Source organism: Mauremys mutica, chromosome 13, assembly GCF_020497125.1.
Source record: "Mauremys mutica isolate MM-2020 ecotype Southern chromosome 13, ASM2049712v1, whole genome shotgun sequence".
NCBI lineage: Eukaryota > Metazoa > Chordata > Testudines > Geoemydidae > Mauremys > Mauremys mutica.
This window is the reverse complement of record NC_059084.1, coordinates 1,671,363-1,680,945: the sequence shown is the minus strand read 5'-3', so window position 1 is coordinate 1,680,945 and position 9,583 is coordinate 1,671,363. Positions and strand designations below refer to the sequence as shown.

The 9,583-nt window shown below is 47.6% G+C and overlaps 1 protein-coding gene across 1 annotated transcript in view; it reads right to left on the bottom strand.

Annotated features, from left to right (window-relative positions):
* Positions 1 to 9,583, bottom strand: part of BPI (bactericidal permeability increasing protein) — a 127,084-nt gene that overhangs the window by 55,930 nt on the left and 61,571 nt on the right. The gene's annotated exons all lie outside the window — the stretch shown is intronic.

The following is a 9,583-nucleotide window of genomic DNA, read 5'->3' as shown; positions in this document are numbered from 1 at the left end:
ACAGGCATTTATTCTCCTTAATCTAAGGGTGGACATTTCAGATTGGCTCCTGGATAGACTTTCAAGCATGCAGGACAGAACTTGCATGCACTATTACAGAGACTGTACATGCAAGTGACAGTTGTTAGCAGTTTGCACACTCTGTTACCCAGTTTTCATGTGTCATCACAGGAATCTCATGTCTGAGTGGTTTAAAAATCCAGCCCCGGGTGTCTGCCTGGGAAGGATTTTGGTGAAGTCTCGAGTGTTTTTCTTTTTAAAAAAACATTCAAATCCAGGCTCCTCTCTCATACTGCGCTGCCTCCTCCTCCTTTTCCCATCCCCTCGTCAGTTCAGAAGGGTGCATTGTGTTTGGTTCCATCCTTTCCCCCACAGCCAGCTGGCAATGGAACGAGAGGACCTGCTTCCAGGCCTGTGGAGTCAGGTCACTGTCCTTCCTGGATTGTAAGGCGAGGAGGGACCAGTCTGGTTACCAGTCTGAGCTTCCACATAAACGTAGGGAGTTCAAGCCCAGAAGGGACTGTGAGATAATCTGGTCTGACCTAGATCACAGACCTCAAATTTCTCTCCATTGTCCCTGTATTGAAACAACCCACTTATGTCTGGCAGAAGCATCTTCCAGACAGAAGTGTCCAGCCACGGGCTCTCAGGCTGCTTTTCTCCTCTAAGAGCCCTTCAGACGCAGGATTGACACACTGTACAAAGTCACCTCTCGCCTTCGTTCCGATAAGCAAAGCAGATTGAGCTCAGTCACTGGCTCATTTTCAGCCATTTTGTCCAGCCCTTGTGCCTCTTTTCTGCACCTTGTCCAAAATGTGGACCTCAGAGCTGACACGGGATCCAGTATCGGTCTCACCAGTGCCCTTTACAGAGGTAAATTAACTCCCTGCTCTGACTCACTTCTCCCCTGTTTAGATCGCCAAGGATCACATTAGCCCCATCTGTCCCAGCATCGCACGGGGAGTTGCTGGTGAGTTGCTGGTGCACCGTGACCACTAGATCCTTTTCAGAGTCCCTGCTTTCCAGTCTGTAGGGATGCTCTGCATTCCCGTCCCGAGACGTGTAACTGTGCATTTATCTGTATTAAAACACATTCTATTAAAATGGACCCAGCAGACCAAGTAACCACGACTGCTCTGTCTGACAGCCCCGTCCTCATCATTTTTACTACTCAGCGAATCTTTGTGTCATCTGCAAATTTTATTGGCAGTGATTTTACATTTACTTCTAGGTAACTGATGAAAATGTCAAATACTGTTGGGACCAGCGCTGGTCCCTGCAGAACCCCACGAAAAACACTCCCATTTGAAGGTGATTCCCCATTGACAACTACTTGAGATCGGTCCGTTTGCCAATTCACAAGCCATTTAATGGGTGATTTATTCATATGGTGTAGCACTAATTTTTAATCGAAATGTCATGCAATACAAAGTCAAATTCCTTACAAAAGTCCAAGTCTGTGACATCCAGGCAGTTATCCTTAGCAACCAAACTTGTAACCTCATCCAAGATGAAATCGGGTTTGTTGGACAAGACTTATTTTCTGTAACACTTGTTGCCTGGCATTAATTATATTCCTTTAATTCTTTATTAATTAAATCCTATATCAGATTTTCTATTATTTTGCCCAGGACTGATGTCAGGCTAACTGGCCAGTCATCCTGCTTGCCCTTTTTGAATGTTGGCACAAAATTAGCTCTCTTCCAGTCCTCTGGAATTTCCCCGATATTTCAGGTCTTACTAAAAATGAACATCAGAGAGAGAGAGAGATTCTCTGCCACCTCGTTTCAGACTCTTGTGTGCAAGTTATCCAGGCTGCTGATATACAAATATTTATCCCTAGTACATGTTGTTTAACAAACTCCATGGTTACTAATAGACTGGAAAGTACTCCATTCATCATGTGATTCAAACATATCATCCTGCTTCTTTCCAAATACAGAACAGACATTTATTGAACATTTCTACCTTTTCTGCATTAACTGTTTTACTATTTCCTTCTAGTAATTGGCCTATATCATTGCTAGGATTTCTTCTGTTCCTAATTCACTTCAAAAAACTCCTTAGTATTGTCCTTACCCCTCCGAGACAGAGTTTTTCTGTAATATCTTTAGCTTCCTTTATCAATTTTCTATACTTCATAACTTCTGATTTATATCATAAGCTATCCATTTCTCTCTCTCTCTCTCTCTCTCACTCACACTCACACACACACACACACACTTATTATATTGGCTTTTTTTATTTCTAATTGCTGCTTTCACTACTCCACTGGACCAGGAGGGCTTTTAGCCAAATTTTTGCTTCCTTGAGGTAGAGTCCTGGCTTTTGGGCCTCCTAATAAACTCTGCTTAAAGAACTTACTATTTTCATTTGCATTTTTCTGTGTAAAATTTTCCTCCCAATCAATTTTGTTCATAGTTTTCCTCAGCTTTGGGACACTGGTCACTGTGAAGCACCAAATCTTTTTATTCCTCCTGGCTGGGACTGCCCTCTGTTTTCCCGGATTGAATGCAATCAGGTCATGATCACTAGTCCCTAGGCAACCACCAACTTGCAGGCTAGTGATTAAATGTCCTCGGCACAGCTTCCCGCCACAAAGAACATGGAGGCGGCCACATAAGGGCATTTCCGAAGCCATTAGATTCAAGATGCAGCCAATGACTTGCAGCTCCATGTGCCAGCTGAAGGCTTGTGCTGCACAGAGATTCCTGTCCTGTGCTAAGGCCAAGGAAGGAATAAGCCTGATTTATTCTTTCTAGGAATGCACATCATGATTTTCTTGTGTATCCCTTCTGCCAGTCAGAGTGGGTAGCAGGAAGGGCGGGTTCAGTATCATGGGGTTCCTTTTCACCAATACAACAAAAACCGGCTCGAGCCCCCTCCCAGTGACCTGGGACAATTACACCCCACCCGCCGGGTGCCTCTCAAAGGCAATATTTCCCCTCTCGCAGGCACAGAGTCTGAGTGTAGCAAAACACTTTTAATAAAAGGAAGGAAATAATGCAGCATTAATTTGAGGAAACACCACAAACAGGGCTCATAAACGTAAACCATGAGCAAAAGACCCACCCCCAAGTAGGGTGGGCAGTGTCCTTTTCCCTCAGGTTCTTAAGTCCAGCAACCCAACAGTCCCTTTCACGTGCCCGTCCCTTCTCTGCACCCCACTCACAGTTGCGGTCCTTGGACAGTGCAGACCCAGAGTGTTTAATGAGACATATTAAGTAGGTTCTCTCAGGTAGTCTCATCAGATGTTGCCTTCTCTTGATCCAGTTCCAACCCAGCTGGCAGAAGGAACATCAGCTGGGCTTGGGGGCTCTTATTTTGAGAGCTATGAATCTTACCTACATGCTAACCATTTGAAAGGCAGCCCTCCAAATTCCTTCGCTGAGTTCCCTCCCTTTGCGTAAGGATGGTCTGTCTCCGGGTACGTCTTCACTACCCGCCGTATCGGCGGGTAGCAATCGATTTCTCGATATATCGATCCCCGAACGCGCTCCTGTCGACTCCGTAACTCCACCAACCTGAACGGCGGTAGCGGAGTCGACATGGAGAGCCACGGACATCGATCCCGCGCCGTGAGGACGGTAGGTAATTCGATATAAGATACTTCGACTTCAGCTACGTTATTCACGTAGCTGAAGTTGCGTATCTTATATCGATTTTCCCCCGTAGTGTAGACCTGCCCTCCTTGTCACCCCCTTCCTTTCTTTCCTGCAAACATTAAATATTTTTACACTGTCTTAAATCGAGCTCTCAGTCGACACCATTTACTTGAAGTAGTTCAGTCTGGATTCTGTAGCCATCCTAAACTTCAAAGGTCACAAGCAGCAGTTTAGAGCCATTTCCTAATTGTAGTTGATCTCACTCTCAAATAAATGCCACATTTCACATGCACAGAAACCTTACCCTAGCCATGTGCAGGGGCCGTGCTAATGACTCAGTATCAGCTGGATTTGGCACGTGTCACCGCAGGGCATAAAGTGTGGGCACTCCCTCGGCACTGGTATCTTGGATCGCTCAGTACAGCTGAAAAGGGGCATGCACTGCTCAGGCTTGCATTTGTTTATGTGGAGACATAGGTGCCTGTCTGCATATGCAAATGCTATGAAGGGAGTATTTTCTAGGCACACGTGTTGGGCCTTCTGATGAAAATGTTGCCCTTTCCAATCTAGACAAATTGTCTGCGACGTTCAGTATCAGATGATAAATATTTTTTTGAAGATGCATCCCAATACGGCCACAGTTTTGTGAATCAGTCTAGAATCCTGTGTAAGCAAGAGGTCCTAAGCAACGAGGGCTTGTAATGACTGGTTCCAGGCGTCTCCTGTGCTTGGCTCTTACTTGTGACTTTTCCCCCCTTACATATAAATTGCACATAGATTAACACACACAGGCCCATGTGCACACACCACACACACACTTTCTTATTGTATCCAGGAAATGAATAAGTAAGCAAGTGACCCAAACTTTGCCAAGCAAGGGGCTGTGCCGAGACCTGGTTGCAGCAAAGGGTGTCTCAGGAAACCTACATGCTCCAGGAAACAGAAAGGGCTGCACAGCAGATGTCTGGAGGAGCCTCTGGGACCAGGGCATTGTGAATACAGATGAGCTGATTCAGGTCAGGCCACTATCAGCCTGTGGTCAAGAGGGAAGCCTCTGGCTTGGTGTCATGCATTCATTGCCTGTATTTAAGTGGTAGGGATGTCTGAGTGAAGATCCAGAGACAGAATAAATCTAACACTCCACCGATTTAAACAGAACTGACAAAACGCAGGTGAGAGGGAAAGACACACAACCCTCCTCAATTTAAGAATCAATCAGTAACCTCTCTCAGCCGCCCCTGCCTTGCTGACCTGCTGTCTCTCCTGATCCTGCCTTGCCACCTGGCCTGACCTCACCTGCCTATTCTGCCAACCTGCCCCCCTCGACTGGCTCTCCTGGCTACAGACCCCCTGCGAGAACTCTGACCACTGCCTGGTCTCCCTCTAATACCAATTGGCTTGCCGGCTACCAGACTGCACAGGTATCACTTGATCCTGACTCTGAATGTCAACCACTGAGCAGTACACTCTGTCCTGCACTGCTTTGCTTTCAGGCAGGCAGTGTTAGGGAGACCAGCCTCAGTAGGTGGATAGTAGGAGTCGCTGAGGCTGGCGCTAAGCGCAGGTGCTGTGCTGTCCTGTTCTGTCCGTCAGTAAGACATTGCCACTGATTTCTACCTTCTTCTTCCTTCTGTTCCCTGATGGATCAGGCGAATGGCAGTGAAGGCGCTGCAGTGTCCTTCAAAGGACCATGCCTGTTGGTTTTGGCTTGTTGGGGATTATGAATGTTTCCAACACACCTGAGTAGCAAAGAGGGCTCCCAGCCCAATCAGCCATTGCCTGCTCAATGTCATCTAGAACCTAATTGTTCACAGTTTAGCATATGCCAGTTGGCAAAATAGCTGAGCTGACATCTGCACCTGTCTCACAACTGACTTTGGCAGAGGCCTTTCTTGGAGAACAGCGGTTGTGGGGAGGTTATTTGTTCCTGGTGAACTCCGTGTTCGTGAAAGGTGCTGGATTGCCAGGGCTAGGCAAGGACAGCCTTGATTTACCTACAGGTCACTGGCAGGGCAACCTGCCTTTCCTCGTCCCCTGACAATGGCCCGCCACAGCCTGTTCTAGGGTGAAGCATCAGTCAGGCTGCGTGGCCTGCTTACTCCTCTGCCTCTTTGCCGAAATCACAAACAAAGGAGCTGGCTGTGATGTGACTCTCACGCCAAGAAGGCACCAGCCTGTGTAGTACCAGCCAGCGACCTAGAGAGAACCCACTGTCCTCTACCAATCCCTTGGGCCATCCACGGCCTCCTTTCACTTTGTTTTAATCTATTGCTGAATCAGTCACCACACCCGGCTTCTAATCAGAGACAAACCCTGAAATCTGACCAGTCCTGACCTTTGGGTGGGAACAAGGGATAGCCACGTCTGGGGAAGCCCCAATTCCTGTGCTCTGTGGGAATGTGCACTCGAGCATCAGCGCAGTGAGAATGCACAAACCAGCTGGGATCTCTAGGGAAACCTGCATCTTCCTGGAAATCACTTCGCTTCTCCCTTTCCCCACACAGCCACCAGCTGAAGCGCCACCAATGGGAATGTCAATGGGTCCAGAAACTCTGAACCCAGCAGTCTCAGATCCACTTCAAGGCTCTTCTGCACTGCCAGAACTGTGTAAAGGAGAATTGGGTCCATTCGTGTTTAAGGTACATGATCTGCCTGGCAATGCTTTATGGGTGGCATCTACGCCATGAAAAGGCATCTGGATTTTGTGCTGCTGTCTTTATAGATGAAAAAATCACAGAAGCATGGTGGGGGTTTTCCCACTTAACCGACATGAATATTTTCTAAAACAATTCTCATGTTATCATTTTTATTTTAAAAACTCATGGAAATTTTTGAATAAAATTACTGATTTTCTTTTCTTGCAAAAATGTTCGTCTTGCTGCCCAGCCAGTAACCGAGACCAGACTGGAGAGCCGCTGGCCAGCCAGGAAGGGTGCAGTGTTGTTCTAAGAAGAGCTCCATGCTCTCAGATTCTCAGCTGTCCTGCCTGACCTCGGTTTTCTGCACTCATTTGGATGGATCCTCCCAAGAAAAGCCTTTGCATCCTCTTGTAAAACCTTTCCTTGTGTCTCCTTCCCTTTCAGTACTTGATTTATAGCTGACAGTCTGACCAATTAAGCTGTAACCTTTCTGGAAGCCAAGTGCAGGAGTTAATGAATGTTTCTTCCCCATCCCTGAAATGGCAAAATCATTTGTCAAGAGCTTCAGCGTGAGGTCTCAGCGGTGGCAAATCTCTCCGAGATCTCCAACAGCTCTGCAGAGTGTCCTGGAAGTGGGAGGTGAGCTGGGCTTGAAGGTATTTCAAGTGAACAATTATTTTAGGCTGAGATGGGGTTTTTTTGCAGTCCAAAGACTGGTGGCCCCCAGAGGCTTTGAGAAAATGATTCTCTTTCCAAGGGAAAAGCTAATCAATCTTAGATGTAAAAGAGAAGAGAGAAGGCGCAACAGATAGAAACTAACCCACTGAATCTAAGAAGCAAAACTACGGTCACAATTTACAACCATTGGCAGGGGCCTCATTCCCCAGCAAGATCCAGGTATTATTGGAGGAGCCCATTGTTTGAAACGATTTCTAAGATTGTGTCTTCTTCTCTATAACAGAGCTAAGTAACCCACCTGGTGTCCATTGTGCCTGCCTCTCACCCTATCTCTGGGGAAAGGGGAAGTGTCCGTTGCCTCCACAGGCTCTGTGGTGAGCTCTCTCTGACATCAGGGATCGAAGCAGGGGAGACAGGTGGGAAGTGAAGGAATGGAGCTAGTGGAGACCCATGTTGTTCCCCCAGAAGGGAATCTGTATTCACTTCAGTACAGTCTCTCCCCTGCCCCATGTTCCAGACTCCCCCTCCCCTCAACGACACGCTCAATGGGCACATCCCTGGCACCGCAGGGCGGTGCTGCCCAGGAGCTGGAGGTGAGGTCAGGTGGCCCAGAGCCAGTGCAGTGCTCATGACCTACTGTGTGTAGCAGAACTGCAGGTTCTGGCCATGGAACTCCCTCCTTATCCCATGGTGGGCACACCCTGCCCTTCTCCCCTATGGGATAATCTGGGGGGCGGAGGGAGTGTCTTCTCCTCCCCACACCCCACAAGCTCTTCCCATGGGAGAGAGAGAGCCCATCATTGTCTCCAGTAAGAAGTTGGTTTAGACTGAACAAAACTCGCTGCATGTAAATAAAATACCAGTGTATTAGTTCAGTGGGTGCCAGTCTCCGTAGGGTTGTAAAGAACCATGGACTAATCCTGGCTATGTAGATAACTGGAAAAGATCTGCGCTTCCTCGCGGAGTGTCTGTTTGCACTGCATCCCCAGCGCTCACCATTCCACTACCAACACAGTGCCTCACTCATCACTACCGAAGCAATCAGTACCTTCGATGTAATACAGGCCAGCCCACACTCGGACGCCAGTAGGAGATGTCTGACATTAGCTTAACCAGCATGAAGCACTGTGCAAAATGTAAGTGCTGTTCTGGGGCTGCCAAGTTGCACCCACGTCACTGGGAGCCTTCCATTACCAAGTCCAGCAACAACTCTCACTGCAGAGTCTACGTCGCCCTCCCAAGCGAACACTCTCCAAGTTCCCCGCCCCGTATGCGTGAGGACCCTGGAAGAGAGGTTTTAGAAATAGATTCATATTATTTATATTTAGTCACCATTTTGAGTGCCTGCTCAGTGCTGTATTTGTTGTTCTGGTAATAGTGATATAAATTATATAACAACAGAAATGGGAGCTGCCCCTCTAAGAACAGGGTGGGGGCACCAGGCGTGAGAGACTTGTGTGGCTGGCAGGCTGCCACAAGTGAAAGCTAGCCGGTAGCTAGGCACGGAGGAGGTCTCTGGCTGCAAGAAGGTCTTAAAGAAAAAGGTTGGGATTCCCAGAATAAAAGTTCTCCTTCGAAAGCTGAGCCGTGTGATTAAGGGTGTAACACACGCACTTGTGAAAGCCTGAGATGGGTTATCTGGGGAGTGTCTGCAGTTCAGTTCCTTTTAAGTCTTCTTGGTGGGGATCTGCCCAAGCCCACTGCGGTGAAATGGCCATGGGAGCTGGATTTCTCAACACGCCACACCGCAGAAAGGTGGAAGCTTAGAAAATTGCCACACAAAGTGAAGAGACAGTGGATGCAAGGACCACGCATGTTTTGCTGAAGTGGAGACACCAGCTGGGCTACTTAGCTCTGTAGTTATAGAAAAGAAGCCACGATCTTGGAGATGGTTCCAAACCAGCTACAGCGAATGAAGCACAATATAGAGAATGTTTCCAGTTTCCCACAGCTGAGTCAATAGCGGACAAGTGCACTACCCGGCCTGGCAGAAGTGATGGTTTTGATGTCTAATGAGGTTATTGAAGAATTGTGCTAATCAAACAGCAGTCCCCCTTCAAATAGTGCAATAGCTGGGACGCGCAGCAAAGCACCAGTCTTCATTCAGCGTCCCGGACTACATTGCAAACATGCCGCCAACTCTCTGCTGCTATAGCAACTGCAATGGTCTCTACAGGAAGCTTTCTAGTGTGTGTCAGCAAGAAGCCACTTGACCTAAGGTCCTGAAACAAGACACAAAATAGGCAAATGAGTTCACTAGCCAGTAATATATGGTCAGAATGGAGGAAGTGAGTCAGTAAAGACTGGAGCCAGAGCAGCACAAAATACAAGTCAGCACAGAGATAACTATACCCCAAAGCCCATGTGAGCTGGGGGAGGCTCCCAGACTTATTTCATAGAATCATCAGAGTTGGAAATGGAAGAAAGACCCCGTTGAACGGCTGGTGCATCCCCCAGCCAATGCAGGATTGTTCCTTGAGTCACGTTGATGTTATCCTGTCTAGCTTCAATTGTCCCCAGCAAAGGGAGTTCCAGCCCTTTCCACTGAGACACTGCTCCACAGCCTAATGGACCCTTCTGGTAGGAAGTTTCATGAGTATTTGAATTACTTATTCAACTTACATTGTCTCTCTCTTCAGTTCATTCCATTACGCCTCGCTC